This window comes from Lagopus leucura, unplaced genomic scaffold (genome assembly GCF_019238085.1).
Source record: "Lagopus leucura isolate 7727_CA_CO unplaced genomic scaffold, USGS_WTPT01 Super-Scaffold_100001, whole genome shotgun sequence".
Classification (NCBI taxonomy): domain Eukaryota; kingdom Metazoa; phylum Chordata; class Aves; order Galliformes; family Phasianidae; genus Lagopus; species Lagopus leucura.
In genome coordinates this window covers 56,448,241-56,470,157 of record NW_024962262.1, presented here as the reverse complement: position 1 = coordinate 56,470,157, position 21,917 = coordinate 56,448,241, and the positions used below count along the sequence as shown (strand labels likewise).

Here is a 21,917-nt window from a genome sequence, read left to right as displayed (position 1 = left end):
TTCTTGAGAAGACTCTCCAATGTCACACCAGACTGTTCCAGCAGGTATGGAGGGGGAGGGAGGGAGAACACATTGAGAAAATCTCTTTAGCAGCAATTACTAAAATACCTTAATTTCAGCTTAAGTGTTACAACAAAATTTACTTGTTGTACATAGAAGAAAAAAATTGTCATGGCTGGAGGGAAAGATTTTGATTTTTCTAGAAGAAAAAAAAAGAAAAAAAGCTATCCAGTAAGACATACCGATGAAAGATGTAATGGATTAAAAGCACAGAGACTGATAAGCTAACATTAATGAACACTGAAGTGTGGCCACTGCATGCAGACTGAACTTTGTTGCTTTGCACAGGACTATACTTCATGTTTCCCGCCCAATGACTGGAGCTCCCTCTTTAATCATGGCTACCAACTCCCAGCACTGATTCCATTGACAACCAAACCACTCATCTCCTTCAAAATGCCATTAATTAAGCTTATGCTTCAGGTAACCTAGGAAGACACTCATGCTTCTTTATAAACCACCACTGGAGTCTTGACTCAAGAGAACTGACAAACTGGCAGCACTGAAGACAAGGCAACACTTGATTCATTTATCATGAAGACAGATTACGTCCTATGTCATCAGGTCCTCACTGGTTTTGATAGTGCTAAAATATTTGTTTAAAGCTGCATGGCCAGGAGGTAACTCTTCTTTATCTTCAAGAGACTGTAAGTCTGCAGGTGCAGGACTAACTCCAGTTCTTGGAGAGTTAACACAATAGACAAAGGAAGGAAAATGCTGACCCCATCTGCAAGGAAAGCACAAAGTCCTGCTCTGAGAAAGGTCACAGCCAGGTGCCCAACCTAAGTAAGTTCTGCAGGACATCAGAGAGGCAGATATCTCTTCATCATTTTGAAAGCTGGACAAATAAATAAATAAAAATACGAAAATCAAGTAGATTTCCATATCTGACAGTCTTACACATAAAATATTAAAAAATGAAAATTAGGAAATGTTCCACACAACCATAATCACTGCTCTCATCTCCTTTCTCTTTACCATCCCCAAAGCACTCCAGACATATGTGATTCATAAGGAGAAAAATGTCATAGATTTGTTTTCAGCACTAGTGGCATGCAAAAAGTTCTTCTGATCTTTTTCCTAACACACATTGTGCATGACACCGATCTCCATTCCTTCTGTGCTCTTTTATTACTGACACACAAAACAGCAGAAAAATCCCTGTAAACTCTCAGCAGGAGTTTTTTTTCCCATTACTGGATTTTTCTAGGGCTTTTCTTCAAAGAAACTCTCTATCCCTATCACTAGATTCAGACTGCCTAAGAGCAAAATGCTGCTTTTTTATGCATATGATCAGAGGTAGCAGAAGGCTATGTCCTTACAAAAGCAGAGAGAGAATATCTCTGTGCTGTCCTAGCATCTGCTAGGTGAAGTCAGAAAAGAATATGTATTTTTGCTATGTATAAAATCATATCTCAGACTTCATTCTCCTCTGCCTTCTGCTCTTCCATTTTTCATCAGTAAATTCTAGGTCTATTTCCATTACTTTCATTCAAAAGAAGTTAGAAAGTCTAGAGTGTTTTATGCAGACCCTCTATGAAATTATCTCCAGATCCATCAGCCACACTCCTCCCCATCAATTCCTATCATAATTAGGGCTCCCAGATACCCAAACATTTTGTCTCTGAATGGGACATTTTCTGAGCTGTCACTGGTATTTCAAAAACTATCTATTTAAAGTTGTGAATTTTGCTTTGGTAGGGAACACAAGGTTCTGCATTTGTCACCTCCTCTAGGTGACAGCCTTACCAAACTTCCTCAAAGTTAAAACACTATTTTATCACTTCTTTCTAATAGCTGTTTCCATTTTTGTAATTGGGGCACTATGATCTGCCACTGTTTCCAAAGAAGAGATGCAGTATTTACAAGCAACATGAACATACTGCTTAAGCCTTTGAGAACTACTTTTCTGCCATTTTACATCCTCTCTCTTCAAGCACTTTGATTTGAAAACTGAATCGGTAGGAAGAAAAGCTCAAGAGCTACATTTCAGATAATAAATTCCAGGATCAGACCTAAGGTTTGCTCGAAGAGAGCTCTGCTAGTGGATGCCTTGCTCCAGCCACCGCATCATCTCATACTGCGATTCTGCAGCACCGTAGCAGCACAGTATCACTTATTCAAAGCCTAAGCAAAAGGATCAACAAAGAGCAGTTCATCAAGATGCTGAGTGCCGCAGCAGGCTTTATTGATTTTAAGGTTATCCACCTTCAAACACATCAACGAAAAAGGCTCTGCATCTCGTACTTCCACAGCTCGCTGCATCAGGTATTCTTGTATCACTCAGTGCTTTGGAAGTGTATTCTGAGAGAGCAGTACGATATGTGCATACGACCCAGAGGAGATGAGTGCTCAAAGCTCTGTGTGATAATAGGCTGACAAACCCATCTCTTCCTGCGGATAGCTCATTATTTAGATGCCAGTTGTAGTGCCAAGGTAAAGATTTATTTAAATGTTGCATTAATTTGAGGTATTTGATCTCCACCTCAGTTATGGAAAAAAATGACTCCTGACGTAAGCAATTAATATGCTAAGAGTTCCAAAGAGTTCCTGTGAACTCAAAACCAGCACCTTGGGGAACCTTAGACTGAGCATCATTTAAACAGTGAAAGATCTTACAATAACTCCAACAATGCAAGGTTCCCTTTTGTTTCAAGCATAGTAGGAACACATTTAAATGGTACTGTGCCTGGATTATACCTCTTTCTCTCTCTCTCTCTCTAATTTTTTTTTAAGGAGAAATGGAAGAAAAGGAAGAAGACTCAGATTTTAAGTATGAACTTTTCTTTTTACATACATGAACACAAGCTGCCCTTACATCACCTTCTCAGAAGAAATATTTATTTCCCACCATTCTCAATAACTTTACAAAAAAGCTCTCTTCTCTGACATATTCTTTTTGTGAATAATAAGAGACAGCTGCCAGCATTAAAAAGAGTAATTCTTAGACAACTTCTTGAACAGAAATTTTATATCTTCCAAGATAAACTATCCATTATGGAAAATCATAGCAAAAATTTAATTCCAAGTACTTGTGCTTAAAACCTCTCTGCACCAATTATTCCACTCAAAAAAAAACTACAGTGGAAAATGAAAGAGAAGGTTCCTGTGTGTGCATGTACCTAGACACAGAACAGATTGGAGGCATTACAGTGTTGAATAAAATTGGTGTGCACACTCAGTCCTAATGGATGTGCATTGAGTGAAAGAGGGAGAAAAACAGCAAAGAAAAATATCCTGGGGAATACTGATCAGCTGGAACAAAGCAGCCAGCAACTACAAGCATAAATCAGCTGCCCAGTGTAATAAGTGCATATCTGAATTCACGCTAGCGAAATTAGAGATATGATTTAAGGCTGGCACTTTGCATCTTTGGATCATTAGCTTCAGAATGGCTAACTTGCTAATGTTTTCTTTGGAAATTTTGTCAGTATTTTCCTCACTCAAATTAGACATGATGAGTAACCCAAACAACATCTAAACAAAGACTTCAGTTAAAATGAGAGCTTGATTTTAATAATGCATATTAGTAATCAAAATCTAAGTATCCTAGTAAAATGTTTTTCCACCTTTCAATTTTCTTGTGTCAGTCGCTGATATTTGGGATACTAAGTAGGCTAATTCCGAGAGGTTTGTACATGGCAGCTAGAAAAGGACTGTTCTCAGTCAGCTGACATTTGTTATGCATGAGTTTGCTTCAGGATCTAATTATGCTATGAATCTTAAAACTACAGCAAGAAGCCAGTGACTCTGATTATGAGATTACTTTGGAAATATGCAAAAAAAAGATACCTGAACTACTTTAGTTCCATTCTGCAGTGACATTCAAGAAAGAGCATAGAAGGTGTTACCTCAAGGCGAGTTAAATATAGCTGCGCAAACACTATCTTAACTATAATCAGATACTTCCATTTTATCACTACACCTTGGAGACAAGCTGCATTTTGGTGTTTCACTTTGTATTTTGATATTACAGTTAGCACTGAAAACTTCAGAGGCTAACACCAACTCTCTGTTTGATGGTTTTAATCCTTAGCTGTAAAATTTCTCTGCTATACCAGTTGATCTAACTACAAAATAGACTCTCATTTGACTTTGATGCAGGGCAGCTTTAATCCTGGGCAATGATTGAGAAAAATCTGCAGAAATGTCAAACCACTCATGGACTGATGAGTGGAAGTTGGCTTGGAGGACAGAGATAAGAAATTCTTAACATAGGTTCAATTCAGAAATAGCAAAAATGCTTCAAATTGTTGAGTACTGTTAAAGGTCTGTCTCATTAACTTGAAGGATGTGGAAAACCTGTTTTGCTGACTGCAGTTATGATTTTCAGACTGATAATATTAGACACAAAGCAAACATTCAGGTGCATCTGTCCACCTGAACCACTCAGCTCACCAGATTGCCCATCCCGCCCTGAAACTATATCTTGGTTCTTACCCTATTCAGAGTCCTGGGTTGTACGCTTGAAATTCCTTTGTAACTGGGAATGATAGAAGTTATTTCAGCAAGAAAATTAAGGAGGTTTGACTTGCAGTCTGGCATCTGTCTTCAGGAATCAGCAGCAGGTAAAATGGCTTAAGTCTTGAGACAATATTATGGAAATTAATAATAGTAGAAGACTATTTAATCATTTTTCCCTTGAATCTGGAAAGACTATCAAAACAAACTGTTACAGGTGAGGGAGGACTTATCAAATGCACAAACTCTGCAAAGAATGTTTCATCTTAACTAGTTTTATCTTAACTAGTAGCTAAATATGAAAGAAATCTTTTCTTTCCTGTTTCCTCAAGTTCCTGACAACTCTCACTATACCTCAAGCTAATTTATTTTATCATATTTATTTATTTATTATTTATTTTATTATTATTTATTATTTTTATTTATTTATTTATTTATTATTTATTTATTTATTTATTTTATATCTCCCCAGGGGTCGGTGCTGGGGCCTGTCCTCTTCAATATCTTTATTGATGACCTCGATGAGGGCATCGAGTGCACCCTCAGTAAATTTGCAGATGACACCAAATTGGCTGGAAGTGTGGATCTGCCTGGGGGTAGCGAGGCCCTACAGAGGGATCTGGACAGGCTGGAGAGCTGGGCTGGAGCCAATGGGATGAGTTTCAACAAGGCCAAATGCCGGGTCCTGCACTTCGGCCACAACAACCCCAGGCGACGCTACAGGCTTGGGGCGGTGTGGCTGGAGGACTGCGTAGAGGAAATGGACCTGGGGGTATTGATTGATGCTCGGCTGAACATGAGCCGACAGTGTGCCCAGGTGGCCAAGAAGGCCAATGGCATCCTGGCTTGCATCAGAAACAGTGTTGCAAGCAGGAGCAGAGAGGTGATTGTTCCCCTATATTCAGCACTCGTGAGGCCACACCTCGAGTACTGTGTTCAGTTTTGGGCCCCTCACTGCAAGAAAGATATTGAGGCCCTGGAACGTGTTCAAAGAAGGGCAACAAAGCTGGTGAGGGGTCTGGAACACAGGCCATATGAGGAGAGGCTGAAGGAGCTGGGAATGTTCAGCCTGGAGAAGAGGAGGCTCAGGGGAGACCTTATTGCTCTCTATAACTTCCTGAAGGGAGGTTGTAGTGAGCTGGGGGTCGGCCTCTTCTCTCGTGTCATTAGTGATAGGACCAGGGGGAATGGTTTCAAGCTACGGCAGGGGAGATTCAGGCTGGACATGAGGAGGTATTACTTTTCAGAAAGGGTGGTCAGGCACTGGAATGGACTGCCCAGGGAGGTGGTGGAATCACCGACCCTGGGGGTGTTCAAGGAAAGACTGGATGTTGTGTTGAGGGACATGGTTTAGTAGGAGCTATTGGGAATAGGTGAACGGTTGGACTGGGTGATCTTTTAGGTCTTTTCCAACCTTAGTGATTCTATGATTCTATTCTATGATTCTATGATTCTATTCTATTATTTTCTCCAGGAAAAAATCCCACAAAATTATTAAGAGCGAGGATGTGTCAAAATGATGTATCAACTTTACCTGTCTTCTACTTGAAAGTGACATTTTAGAAAAGAAGTGCTGAAATAGTTATTGTATTGTTAAGTAAAATTGCTGCTCCTGCAGAGAATCTGATGCCTTGAGAAACTCTTCTTTAACTCCATTTTGCAGCAAACAAAATAGTTGCTCAAATATTCATTTTAGTCATATTCAATGGACAAAAGTTGCATTTTCAGGTGCTTAGAAAGGAGTTAATTTTTGACACACCAGTGAAACAACTCTACATTCCCTACTTTTTCACCAGTTTTCTGCAGATGTGTATGTTGAGAATTCAATATCAAAGGTGTACAATAAAACTGGCAAGATTTATCAAATTTGTTTTTTCTTCCTAGGACCATTTTTCTGCCCTGGTGTCAATTATATTTTTTCATAAAGTTCTTCAGCAGTTAAATCCTCTAAAGTCAGGTCATTTTATAGCACCCTAGAAAATGTTGGCATATGCCATCTGGTTGAACATATGGTAAAAATGTAATTAGAAAGAAAAAGGTTTGCTGGTTTCAGAAGTTGGTGACAGCTTTTTGATAAAACTGGATACAGGGAAATCTGACACACAAAAAAATTCAAAATCTACTTTTTCCTCTACTGCTGGGCATGATGTGCAATCTAAAGCAAGACAACGTGAAACAAGATCACAGTGAATAAAAGTGACATGAATGCAAATGTAGGGGGGGGTAAAAAGATTTATGCTCAGATTCAGGCAAGTCAGAAATACAGAAAGCGTATTTTACAGCAACAATCAGCACTTCGTATTAGAGGATATTACATGTAAAACATGAATTCTTCTGTTGCACATATGAATGATATATATTAGGAAGGAAACAGAATTCTGTACTTGAATCCCACAAAAGCATGGAAACAAGCCATAAAGCCCACTGCAGCCTAGCAGCTGCTTATTTTCAGTTTTGTATCTACCATCAAGAGGTTCAGTCTGACGTTTTTCTCTCAAGATGGCCAAAAGCATTTGTAGAGCTCTGTTCGATGTGAGTTCTGAGTTTTCTGCCAGCTAAAGTGGGACGGAGCTTTTAAGGCACCAGTCAAATAGAGGAAATCACACAGAAATATCTCAGTGCAAATTGGCTGCAGCTAAGGAAAGGCCACAAAGGATGGTAGGAAAGATAAGCAGAGACTGTGCAGAGAGGATTTAGGAATATCACAAGATGAGGTATGGAAGAAAAAAAATAAAATAAGGTTAATGGCATTTGATTACATTAGAAAAATCTCTCAAATAATCATCTTTCACAAAAGAAGAAAATACAAGTAACACCAGCCATGTGAATGCTGGAATTGCTTTCTCTGTAGGCAAAGCATGATGCCAGCCTCTGCTTTCCTTACTGCTTTCTTTCACAGCCAACAAAAGCTCACCAATTAATCATACGTACTAGACTGAGAGGTCAAAACTATGGCCGAGGAGCCCAATGAGTTGCACAAGCAACTCCAGAGCAAGTCCCTTAGTGGGGCTATGTGGGCACAGGGGAATCCCAGTGTGGGAGTGAATGAGGCCACCCAAATGGCCAGAGTGAACATCAGCTGAATAAGCCTCAAATGCACTACCAAATCAGCCTCATCTTTTCCCAGAACAGAAGTTCAGGGCAACAAGATGTCACTGACAGTGCCCTCACGGAAGAAGCCTTTTGGCAGCGTGGCTTCTCAAGAAGGAAACCATATTTCTTTAGGAATTAGAACTGCTGGCACCCCTCCAAAGAATCAACTTCTCACATCACAGAGGTAGGACCAGAAATACACCCTATTTTTTCCTCAAAAAGCATCTTTTTTTTCTTATGTGAGTGGAACAACCACATTTAGAATCATAAACTATATTGAGACCTTAAAAGATAAACTGAAACATAGCTTTTCATTATCTTCTACACACGCATCAATAAACCCTGCTACAACTGAAGACATAGCAAAGGGAAAAGAAGATTTACTGAACTGCAAATACACAATAAATTAATTTGGACTGAAAGTGTCCCCTGGAAAATAGAGTGAACAATTCCTATTTGTTCTGCTTTGGCAGGTTTCATTCCAAGTAGATCAGAAGTAATCTGTGGGCTCTGGCCCTGTTGAGCTCTGCAGAAAGCCACAAAGAAGCACAGACCTATGTGAAATGCTGCAAGGAAAGGAGCTATGATCTCTAACTCAACATGAACAATTGGTCTAACTGAAACATTAAAATAAGAAAGAGGAAGGAGAAACACCTTGAAGATAGATTTTCATGTGTTTATTAAATTAGGAAGGCTCCTGACTAAAAGAAAACTGGTCTTGTGAACTGCTGAGGAAATCTGACTTGCTCTGATGTGCACATCAGTCTATAAACACTGACAGTAGACAGGTAACATGGTAAGATCACAGAATCAAAGAATGGCCAGGGTTGGAAGGGAGCTTAAGGACCACGAATCTCCAAGCCCCCTGCCACATGCACGGCCACCAACCTCCCCATTTAATGCTAGACCAGGCTGCCTAGGACCCCATCCAATCTGGCCTTGAACACCTCCAGGGATGGACAGGGCATCCACAACCTCTCTGGGCAGCCTGTTCCAGTATCTCACCGCTCTCTCTGTAAAGAACTTCCCTCTCACATCCAACCTAAACCTTCCCTCCCTCAACTTAAAACCATTTCCCCTTATCTTGCAGTTATCAACACTTTCAAAGAGTTGATTCCTCTCCTGTTTGTAGGCTCCCTTTAGGTACTGAAAGGCTGCAATGAGGTCACACTACAGCCTTCTTTTCTCCAGGCTGAACAAGCCCAGCTCCCTCAGCCTGTCTTCGCAGGGGAGGTGCTCCAGTCCCCTGATCATCTTGGTGGCTCTCCTCTGGACCCTCCCTAACAGCTCCCTGTCCTTCCTGCACTGGGGGCTCCAGACCTGGACACAGTACTCCAGATGGGGCCTCACAGGAGCAGAGTAGAGAGGGACGATCACATCCCTGTACCTGCTGGCCATCCCTCAGATGACAGAATTTTGATGGGTTTGTAGTAATTCCCAGTCCAGCTGGGCTTAGCAGGAACAAACACCTGTAATACCAAAGACTGCTTCAACACCCTTATATCCACATAATTCCTCTTGGCCTACACTCTAACACAGGGAGGGAAAACAATGTAAAAGGACAGCAGGATGGGAATAATTAACAATCCAAACCACGGAACGCCTAGAAGCAAATTAAAAAGAGGACAAATACTCATTAATTTACTAGTCAGTTATTTACATATGAAAAAAAAAAAGGAGAAAGTATGCAATGCTGCTCTAACCCTACTCCATCCATCAGAAAACCTTGAAAGACTACGTTTTATGACATAGAAAGCTTCAAGTCCTTCTGACAAAAAGAAGCAGAGAAGTCATGAGCCAAGAGAGTCAGCAGACAAATTTTTGTCATTGTTTGCAGCTATGGCAGTATCACAAGGAGCGAAGTGAACATCAACTCAGTACAGTACGAGGATATTCAGATAAGCAGATGCAATAATAAATACAAACAAAACCAAAACTCCTTCAGCAACTGAACAGATGAACAGGTCACAGAAAGAGGTCCAGAGTTTTTACTAATTTTCTTTCTCTTACAATATAACTGGTAAGGATCCTGAGCCAAAGCCAACCCTTCTGATGGTATCACAAACTGATCATTTAATCTACTGCATCTCCAGCAAAACATAACTTTTCTCAGGTGAGCACTAAACATCAAGTGCAAGCACCTGTTAGATGAAAGTAGCAACACAAAATTTAAGCTAGTAGTATCTGTAGATTGCAGGTGGTTACATAGTACAACAGCTGCTTAGTTTATCCACAACTCTATATTTAAAGATTCAGGGATGTATGATATCAGGATAAGATACCATAATGCACACTCACAAACAAGCGGAAGGCCTGGCTTCAGCAAAGAGCAGCAGAACAGCCCAGTTAGAATAGTGAGCATCAGCGAGGCGCACACAGAGAAGCAGTAAGATCAACACAAAAAAGCATCCAGCTTCACATGCAGGATATGAAACCACTTCCCAGGTGAGCCAAGCGCAGAGTATCTAAGAGAGTTACTGTGCTTTTGTGAAGAAGTCTGACTACTGCACTGAAGCAAAGAGCGCAAGAAAGTTTTTTATTCTTTGCCTATCGAAAAGAAGTGAAAAGATTCTACTAGCAACCAAGGTGTGCAAAATTACTTCAGAAGAATTTCATAATAAATGCTGAAACCCCAGAACGAAATCTTCATATTCAATAACTAAGTCTTCATAACTGATCTTCAAAACAAATCTAATTCTGTAACAACTCTAGAGAAGTCCTCCAGGACAGAGGTGGAAGAGAAATTATCTCTTCCATCTCTCTTTCTTTTAACAGTATACAAATAGAGAGGATTACTGTTCTTTACTGCTAATTTGGTAGTATTCCATTGCAACTCCTCGGTAAAACCAAATGAGAAAGAGAACTTAACTGAAATAATCCAGAATGACAGAAGGCAGTGATGGGAGGTGAGGCTGCCAGATAGAGCTGTCGTGTGAAAATTAAACTTGGAATATAATAAGAAGACAGGTGCCTTTGATCTTTCTTTTTCTGATAAGCTGAACACAGCTTCATACACCTGAACACAATGTGGATGAACAATTTTCCTTGGCCTTCTTTTTCATTTCAAAGTAAGTTGCTAATCTGTCTAAATGAAATAGCTCCCAGTAGCCACAGGATATTCAATATACCTTAAAATTAGGGGTGCTGATGATCATTTACCAATTTAATTACATTCAAGGAGCTTTTGCTAATGCCTGCGTGTAATTTCTGTTTATCCATGTATAAAAACAAGTCACAACTACTAATCCATTAAATTTGACAGTGTGTATATAAACAATATTGAAGATAGTATGCACACTTAAGATCAGCATCACGATGCACTTAACGTACAAGAAATATTGCTTCCTTGCATTCATAAATACATGAGCAAGGTCATTATGGTCTTCAAATATTTAAAGGAAGATTACGAACAGGAGGGAAACCAACTTTTTACATGAGTAGACAGTGATAGGATAAGTGAGAATGGTTTAAAACTAAAGGACGGAAGACTTAGATCAGATGTCAGGGGAAGTCTTTCACTGAGAGAGTGGTGAGGTGCTGGACCAGGAAGTCCAGAGAGGTTGCGGATGCCCCATCTTTGGGAGTGTTTAAGGCCAAGTTGGATGGGCCTCTGGCCAATCTTATCTAGTACTTGGTCTAGCAGTGGGAAACCCTGCCTGTGGCAGGGGGTTGGAACTCGATGACCCTTGAGGATCCCATGATTCAAGCTTTTTAGAAAGGAAAGGAGCTAAAAAGCAAAATTAGGTATTTCAGAACAGACTCCTTGGAACAGATGGATTGAAATGGGCTGACAACTTCCTATTGAGAAGAAGTTTGTTCAGACTGAAACTCTCTTTTTACGGCTAAGAAAAAAGTCAAACAGAATTGTTATTTACAGTAAGGCTGAAAAACAAATTAAAAGGAAATTATGATAGAAGTTGCAGTTATGCTGGTCAGCACATCAAATCTTCCTGTTTACCTCAAGAAGTCCCAATTCATTGTAAACAGAAAGATCTCAGTCACTCGATATTGGAAACTCTAAATAAGTAAATGAAAAGTGCCAGAATGGTACTTCAGGTGAAACATTCTGATTTGAAAGCGTAAAAAAGTGAAATAAAAAGATGCATTAAGGACTGTAAAAGAAGAATGTATATCCAGGCATCCATGCTGGGATAAAGGCTGGGATGCCTTCTTACCAGTCTCATAAAGTGGTGGCTGAATTAGTACAACAGAGTAATGAATGCTGATCAAAAATCTCACTGCTAAATAAATTATTAAGGTAGTTATTAAGCTAGCCAACATCTAATCCAACTATAATAATGTTACGATTATACCTAATATATGGAAGAAAATTGATGCATTTAATATAAATATTTACTATGTCATCTGTCATACAGGCAAACTTTAAGTTCACTTTATCAGTTCCTAACAAAAACTACAATTTCAGGTGAAGTGCCTGAGAAATTTAATAACCCAGGATGATGCTCTCTTCCCACAGAGAAAAACAAATCTTTTCTGCTTCTAAAAGAAAACTATAAATGAACAGGCACTATGAGTTGTATAACTCTTGTCTACACAGCAATGCTCACAGAGCAGTGGCATCAGTAGAGAAAAATGGTAAATCCAAACTAGAGAGGTATTTTGAGACATTCTCATTTACTACTGCATGTTACTCAATGACTACTCTTCAATTATCATAAACAGGTATTTTTTAAATGTTTAAAAAAATATTACAAATTTGAGAAAAAATTGTCCTGCAATACGTGCAGCAAATACTGCTTCATGATCTCCTTTTTTCCTATTGTAATTCATGAAGAGAAAGTTTTACAAGATTTCTAAATAGACATTTAATTTTGATGATGTGGAAATAGGAAGATTTGAATACAGCATGTTTACCTTTTAAAAAGAGAACATAAGACTCAAGTTTAATTATCATCACATTACAATTGGCACAATCTTATGAAAAATGCAGCCTTAGTACATGTAATAAACTCTTAAAAAAAAAACTATAATGGTATAAATACGTTTAATGTTAGGACTTTCCACAATTAATTCTACTGTTAGACGATTAACTCCTGCAAGCTTCACCTTTAAACTCTGATCAACATCTTTAAGTAATTCATAAAAATAACATGTCATTCCACACCGTCTTGAAAATGCGCTTGTCCCTTTCATCTCAGCTGAGAGCACTAAAAAGAGTTATGGTCATATCCAGCCCCATCAAGGTCTGACAGGAGCATAAATATAGAGCGCAGCCACCATTGCTACAACTGACACCTGCAGCAGACCCAGTGACCAACCCCTCCTGTACATCGGTGAGAATGTACCAAAAACACCCATCAACTTCATATTTTTTAGTTAATTATGAACTCTGACAATCTTTGCTTTGCAGTTCTGAACCATTCTACAGATGATTTGCTTTTTAATGAAACAACAAACGTGTTGCTCTGCATTGGAATCTAAAAGCCTGTGCAAAGCCCAATCCCATGAAAAATTTGATTGAAGGCCTTTAAAGTAACAACTGACAGTGTATGAAAAGTGTTTCAGAATATTTATTTTTCAAAGACTAACAGCATTTATAATGCAAAATGCTGTACTGAAACCAAGAGTTTAGAGACTCAGACTTCAGGATAAACAAGCAGGATTAAAACATTGGTCACTGGTACTTCGCGTATTTTCAATTTACTGTAATACAAGATGAAACTTGGAATCTCTCACTGAACATAAACTAGTCAGATTAGGCAGAACTTAGAGGAACTTCAAGTTTGGATAAAATAGGCCAAACTTTAAGAAAACACGCCTTTACATTCTGAACTATGTTCATTTCTTATTTATCTTCTCAAATTTAACAACAAGGAGATATTCAAGCCATCTGCAGTGAATACGAACAAGATGAGCTTGTAGGTGTTGGTCACCTTGAGGCTCAAGCTGTTCTGCACTCAGGGTTAAAGAGAAAGAAAGATGTTCTGTACCCACACCACACTCAGAAAGTGCTGTGTTTTGTGGATTTTTTTTTTTTTTTGGGTGTGTGTGTGTGTGTTATAAAAGCAAAACAGAACAGAAAATAACAGTGTTTAAATTCACACTTGTGTAAACACCATTGGTGACGTGATCTGACTGCACCATGAGCTAAATTTAGGTCAGCAGTGGCCACCTCCCTTTAAGCTTCAGTCATTATTGTCAAGATACATCACTATCGTAAGAAGCATTCCTGTGAAAAGTCCTCAGTACACTATGCCTCAATTAAAAAGGGTATTCTATAGTAATGTTCTATAGTTATATTGCACCTCTTGGCCCAAAGCACTTTAATATTCCCATAGCATCACTGAAACTATCATGCTTTAAAACATGGATCAGAAGTTAGTTGCATGGCATATCATGAAAAAAAAAAGGGGGAGGAGATCCTTTGCACAATTAAATCAGTTAAACCTTCAACTTTTCATGAAATATACTGTCTTATTTTAATATCCATGTGAAGTGTGCTGAATTTGGTTCAATGCAAGAAGCAGCTTCATCAAGGAACGAAAAGCTGAGCAAACCTGCCTGCTCCTGCAGGCAGAAGCCTGCATTTTCCTTTTACATGGCATATCAACTGGTGTCAGAGCACACTAACACACTTTAGTTGAAATGAGTAAGGCTCTTGGTATTTATTTCCAAGCAGCTGTTTAAATCACATTGCCAGAAGAACTGCTCTAGGCCTGCAGGATCTGGTGGAGGCATACATGAATGCCTCACCAGTGTCAAGCAGAACTGCCCTGGTGAGGATGGTTATCCCTTATTTCCATAACTTGGCCACCAGTCTGAAGTCCTAACACTTTCACATCAACACACTGCACCATTGCCATGACTCATTTTTCTAAGTAGCACCCATTGGCCCACACCTTCTCATACAAGACTGACTTCATGGTGCTCACCTCTGCCTTCAGCTTTCATAGTTAAGAACCATGAACTCAGCAACTAGAAGAGGAAGAACCGCTTAGGGACTCAAGGAATGATCATTACTGAAAAAGGAACGTGCTGAATAAGGATGAGGGTACGCAGTAATAATTAACAACCATCTGTTCAAGTAAGTCAAATTGCAATATAGACCATCAGGTCTGTGCTGAGCAAAGCACATTTTACACAGACACAGACACAAACATACACATTCCATCAAAATATGTATATATATGTATCCTCATATGTATGGTAATAATATCTTTACTATCATTTCCAGAAATTATGTAGTTCTTGTTATGACAAGGCCTTCCGAGTGAAAGCAGGAATCACTTTCTGGACACCCAGTAGATCCATTTTTAATAGAAGTCATCAGCCTTTGTGGGAAGCAGATATTCCTCAAAAGAAAAACACCTCTTCGCATCTTTAGCTGTTCAGACAACTAACTTCTACATTTTCAGATCACATGAAGTCTAGTCTATAAATGAAACCAATTCTAATCATTTAATCATATACTATTCTTAGTTAGCATAATATGCAAATGAAATTGTTATTATTCCAGAAATGAAGAACTCAGATTGCTTAGATAAGTTTTACTCAGTTCTGACAAGTGTTTTACCTTCAAAAACTACATACTTCTCATTTAGGGGCCAGGGTAGAAAATAGCACTTTTCACCCGTGGAAGACAAATCATTCTCCAAGTTCTGTTTTGAAACATTTTGCAAAACTTCATTGGAGTTATGCATTCTCATAATTGGTTTAAAGCAACTGGAACTGAAAAAAAGGCAAAGCTCACTTTACTACTTTCTAAACTTAATTTAAGCATCTGCCAAGATAAATTAAGAAGGGGTCTCTGCCGACAGATAAGCAGCATACTCACTAGTCTACCAAAATTTATTTAAATATCAGCAACAGATTTTGCAGATGTTTTACAATTTCAATCAGATTAATATCCATGTAGAAAGTGACAACGTATTCTCTGGTGTGGAAAAATTAAGATTCGCTGAAGTATCAGTGAATCAGGATCACTATGCCATGCCAATACAATTTTCTATAGGGAAATAGCAGAACAAAAATCAAAATCTGCATTTTAGAAGAAGTCCCATTCAAGCTTCTATATTCATATTCTGCAGAATTATGTAGGTTACTACAGTGTCTGTTGTGGGAAGTGTATTTCTACCTCCTGATTTTATTCAGATTCAAATACAGAAAGCATTTAAAAAAAAACAACCCCACAAATGAAAAGAAACAACAGTGAAAAAATTCCCACTGCAGAACAAATAGAAAGTATCCTGCAATAAGTCTTTCTACACTTCTTCAATGAAGTTTCTTCTCTTCTGTTCTCCTAAAAGGAAAAAATAACCACTTTTAAAAAAAAAATACCATACACATTCCTCTTTAAAATACAGGCAGGCACCTGGCAACAATTCAGAGTACCCCAGTGAGAAGAAGAATCCCATCTTCATCACAATGTGATGCATAATCTGGAATAAAAACAATCACACACACACACAAAAGAACACAAAGAAAACTAAACCTCCTAAGAACCAAACCATAGGCCATATATATATTTGAGGAGTGATGGGAGAGAAGAAAATAACAAGGAGTTTAAGCAAACAAGTTTGGGGCAACTTGTCACAGTCAAACCATGCAACAGAAAGAGGAATAGGAAAGAAGGAGAGTTGGTAGAGATGAAATAACAGGATTAGCCACTTATCAGCAAACCCCCCAATTCCTTTTGATTGTACTTAGAGTGGAAAAGAGTGCCAAGACAAAATTCATATTCAAACTTCTGGATTCCTGGGAACACTGTGTTACTCCCATGACATTGCAGAGTCTCAGCGCTGAGGAAGATTACAAGGAAAACTTTTTAGTAAACTCCATCATTTCCACAACCTCCTTTCAGTCTCTTCTCAGAGACTGAAAACAAATGCCTTATTCTTCTCCTACTTGAATCATAGAATCACCAAGATTGGAAAAGACCTCCAAGATCATACAGTCTAACCATCCACCTACCACCAGTATTTTCTTACTAAACCACATCCCTCACTGCAACATCTAAACATTTCTTGAACATTGCCAGGGACAGCAATTCAACCACTTCCTTGGGCGGCCCATTCCAGCACTTGATCACTCTTTTGGAGAAGAAATTTTTCCTAATATCCAACCTGAGCATCTCCTGGTGCAACTTGAGGCCATTCCCTTTCACCCTATCACTAGTCATGCAGGAGAAAAGGCGGACTCCCACTTCACCATACCCTCCTTTCAGGCAGCTGTAGAGAGCAATAAGGTCTCCCCTGAGCCTCCTCTTCTCCAGACTGAACAATTGAAGTTCTTTCAGCTGCTCCCCATAAGACTTGACTGAACTCTCACCAGTTTCATTGTTCTTCTCTGGACACACACACCATGGCCTCAGCGTCTTCCTTGTAGTGAGAGGCTCAAACCTGAATAAAGTACTTGAGGTGCTGCCTCATCAGAGCTGAGTATAGAGGGACGATCACTTCCTTGCTCCTGCTGGCCACACTATTTCTGGTGCAAGCCAGGATGCCACTGGCCTTCTTGGCTAGCTTCAGTTTAGCCAAGCATTTACCAACACCCCCAGGTCCATTTCTTCCACACAGTCTTCCAGCCACTCTGTCTCAAGTCTGTAACGTTGCCTGGAGTTGTTGAGGCCAAAGTGCAGGACCCGGAACTTTGAGTGAATATAAGAGTGTTTTCTTACAGCTCAGTGTGAATATCATTCAACATTTAACTCCTTTCTGAGACCACTCGAAGCCTGACTTATAGCAATACCTTAGTGAAACTCAATTCAGGTGAGACAGAGGTGGTGTTTGTAAGAAACGGGAAAACATTTGGAGGTCTTGGCAACTATTATCTCACCATCCATCAAATACTGCTGTCATCAGCATGTTTAATCAATCTGCATTTCCTGTGTTCTGGATAAACTGAAGAGATACTTCTGTTTAACTAAAACATGGGTAAGACACTGTATCCAGACTGAAAAAATTATAAATTAGGGATTCTAAATAGTCCAGCCCACATAAGTACAGCTAAAGCCACTGGCATCATCCATTCTACTGACTACGTGTCAGGGCAGATCATTGAGTAGCACTCAGATCCTCAGAGGAGGAGCCAGCACTACTACATCCCCACTCCTGAGTATGAGATGCCAGACGAAACTAAAAATGAATACTAGTTAAATGCTTCCTGGAAAAACAAAACCTGTTTCCTTCTCTCAGATTTCTTCCTGGTTGAAACTAAAGGCAATGAGAAGACCAGACTTTTGTTCCCATTTTGCACAACTTTTGTAATACTGATTCTGCAGTGTAGCTTCTGTATTTGACAGCTGGCCATAATCATGCACGTTATGTGATGTTAGGGTAAAATAAAACTCTTGGACCGAAACAATGTGGCAAAATTTATTTCAAAAAATCCTCCAGATTCTCAGCTTGTTCTTTCCTGTCTGGCCTTCCTTTGCCTTTGTATGTGTTTTTCTTTCTCAGCCCTTATTCAAGACTACCCTTTCCATGTAAACCTTAGGAGAAATTACAATTAAAATTAGACATTCTAGAAGTATTTAATTTGCTTTCTCAATCATGATTCGTTCTCTTTTACTGAAAGTTGAGGGGAAGAAGGAAAAGGAGGTTTGGAACAATTAACCCATCCTACCAGTAGAAGACTGCTGTAATAGCTTGGTGAGACCCTTGGAGTTACAAAATATGGAGTGTTTAGGATTCAGAGCAGACAGCTCTCTGCAGTAAAATTAGCTATTCATCTCCATTCTTCTGTATATAAATGAGCAAACAAGTTACAGCCAAAGTGTCTGCCTGCATGGTCTACTTAGTAATTCTAAATGCAGGACTATCCAGTGCACAGACACCCGGAATTAATGTTGAAAATACCCTGGCAGTCAGTTATTACTACTGATACATATTAAACTGGAAGACAGAATGTACTATAAAAACTGTGAAACAAAATAAATAAAATGGCAGGGTTTTGAGACAGAAATGCTCATTCTTTTAAAAGATAGAATATTTCAGTAGGTACAGATGTAGAAATGGCTAATGATTGATCAGAAAAAACTTCAAAGCATGTGAGCCTACAAATCAAAGGGATATATTGCATAAATCAGGATTTATTAACAAAGACTATATTATACAGTTATTGTATCATATTGATGACACCTTGTGGGTTTACTATAAAGTAATAAGGGTAGTACTTACTAAATGTGGTAAATGTCTATTCTTCTTCCAATATATGTCTATATGCTGGAAGTGTCATACTTGGCTTTCTTGCATAAGATCAGTGTTGTTTAAGTACATCTCATGCTTGGATCAGAAAGTGAGAAGGTTTGATGTAGTACATCATTCTTCCTTATTTTCAGCAAGACAATGAAAGCTAAGTTTTAGTACAAATAAGTGGGCAGTGTGAGGGCAGTCTTAATCAGTTTTAAGGCATAGGTACATCACACACTGCACGTAGAGTCAGTTTGTACCTGCAGCGCACAAAACTCAGTATCCTTTGAGCCTGAGCAGTGAACCTGACACAGCATATACTTGATGCCTTTGGTTTTAGTAGTTTTAGCAGCACACTCTTTGAATCCTTTCAGCACAGACTGAGATCCTGCATGCTGGGAAATAAGGGCCTCATGTTGTGGGAACACACATCCACTGAGAAGAAGCAATAAGAGAGCTTCTAGTTCATCTGTTTCTTCTACTGAAGAAGCCAGTGGCAATCACAGGAGTGTGCTTCACTACTGCGCCTGCCCCTAGAACAGGTGCCTCACTGCTTAATGCATTTTTGGAGTGTGCTCACATCCTCATGAAAACCTCTTTATACAAGCTCTGAAAAGAATGATGTTGTCAGTAACTTCATCATCCTCTAACCAAGCTGGAAGGCATGCTTCTTTGCATCAAGGCACTACTGTACCTATTTATTTAGGTAGAAATGATATCTTTTGATGAAGAACAGCAGTAACCAAAAAATATTAAGAAGCTTCTGGCCAAAAAAAAAATATTTTGAGTACTGGTTTGTCTAACAAGTTATAAGATAAGTTTACATAGCTGGAAAAACAGGGAAGCTTTTAACCAGAAAAATTTGTTGCCCATAAGTTTTTGTTGTTGTTGTTTGCTTTTATATTTTCCAAACCATCCCATCATCCCAAAAACAGATACTACTTCCGCTAAGGCACTGCCTCATTTCTATTTCTAGACTCGTCACAGTTACAAAAACACTGCTCTTACAAATTTATTCATTATATCTCAGGAGGGGCTTTTCTGAGTCATTGTTTTTAATATACTGGATTCTGTATAGGCTTATCCTGCCTTATCTTAGATCAGATTAAATTCAACCATAAATATCAGAACAGATCATCTGAAACTATTGCTTGGCAGCTCTGTTCAATAAATCAGCTACAGCTCATGATAAATCATATATGGAAAGTGAATGAACCTTTCCATACATCCTCCTTTTTAGCTTTTGGATGGATGAAGCTTCTACAGCCCTTTGCTTCGTAACTCATGATGCTACAAATGATTTGGTTACTTTCACAAACAAAATGTGTAAAATGCCCCATCCTTGCTCGCCACAATAGAACAGTGGAGGGAAGGCACTCATATTTTGGATTTCCTCTTTAATTTAATCAACAAGTAACCAGAAAGCATTTTTTCCTTTAATGACAAGGGTTAATCACTGGAAAAGTCCTGCTAATTTGCCCATGTTTATCAAAATTATGGAATGACTAATTATGAGACTAAATAAGGAATCAACAAATGCCTGTGTACCTTAGAGTCTAAAGTCTTTCAAATAACTTTTATGGAATAATTCATTACGACAATAAGGTGCCTAAAAAGACACAATGGAACATAAATCAAACTTCAGAACAAACCCATTCATTCTCTCTCTGCCGTTCAAATGACAAATCTCTCATTTAATTGTACCTGTCCCTGTCAGCACTATTGTTCTTTCCTGAATAAGCCTGCCACTGACAGACGTGTCTGTAGATGCCCACAGTGGCTGTGGGTTACCATGCAATTTTTAACCAGTACAAAGACTCAACCAGCTTGACAGCAGTGTTACACATCATACATTTTGTAATCTTCAACGACACAATAGTGTACCTTTTCAAGTCCACACAGCATGTGTTTAAAGAATCCTTTATCACGCTTTGCAGGGAAATGATCATTACATGTGTTCTGTAAGAAACAGAAACTCTCCTTTGGCAAAAAATATCTTCAGCCAGCTGGATAACCAACAAAAATGGTTATTCATACAGAGTGAAAATTGAAGACAGAGTTATACTAAGATAGACACTTTCTCCAAATACTTACTCATTTTTCATTCCCCAGGTATTTGTCAACTGATAACCAGTCTTGCTTTGGAAATGGGACTAAAAGCCTCCCAATACTCACCAGCTCCCTGCTATAAATTTCCAGATAATATGCAAGCAGTATTAGCCTGAGAACATTTTTGTCACTATGGCAATGGTAATAAATGAACTGTGCCAGAGGCTGTTCTCTGGCACTGAGAGCAAGCAGCACAGAACAGCCCATGCGAACATTATTACTGCTCTGTAGTTCTCACAGTAGTTACTCTCTTAGCCTCTACAGCAGAAGGTGTCATATCCAAAAAGCCTTGTGGGGACAGACCACAGCTCATACAAATCTCAACCCATAGCCAGCTGTTATTTGGGAAACAATTAAATGGCACGCGTAAAAGTATGAAGATTGTAACAATTCAGCTTTTTATGGCCCCATTAAATTCTAGTCTCTGAAATCGTCATGTGGTACTACTTAATTTACATAGGGTGTTAATTCAGTGGTGTCTAAAACAATAGGACATTGTTGAGAGAGACTGTAGCATTTTTAGTGCAAATTAACTGATAATAGCAGTAAAAGCTTTAATAATAGAAGTAAAAGCTTTTGAGTTTTAAGTCTATCATCATCCTAAGTCTCATTCTGCACAGAACACTAGTAGAACTATCATGTGTAGAAAGATCTATAACATGGTCCATTAAATACATCTAACAACAGCAAACTAATTTCTGGTCAAAATGCAGTCAATTTCTTTAAACACAACTTCTGCACGGGAATTCTCACAGACTGTTGGAGGATGAAAAGGTCCTTCAGGAAATTTACAGGATCACAAAGAGTTTGAGGCTGATGGGAGTCTCTTGAGATTATCTAGTTCAACCACCTTCTCAAACAGGGTTACCTACAGCATGCTGTCCAGGATTGTGTCCACCTGAGTACCTCCAAGGATGAAGACTTCAAAACCTCTCTATTAAATCTGTTCCAGTATTTGATCATCCTCACAGTGTTTTCTTGTGTTCCTAGTATACTCCCTATATTTCAGTTTGTGTTTGTTGCCTCTATCTTCTCTCCCTCCCA

General features: G+C 38.9%; 1 protein-coding gene across 3 annotated transcripts in view; it reads right to left on the bottom strand.

Annotated features, from left to right (window-relative positions):
- The window catches only part of FRMPD4 (FERM and PDZ domain containing 4), a 299,804-nt gene that overhangs the window by 71,556 nt on the left and 206,331 nt on the right, over nt 1-21,917 (bottom strand). The window lies entirely within an intron of this gene.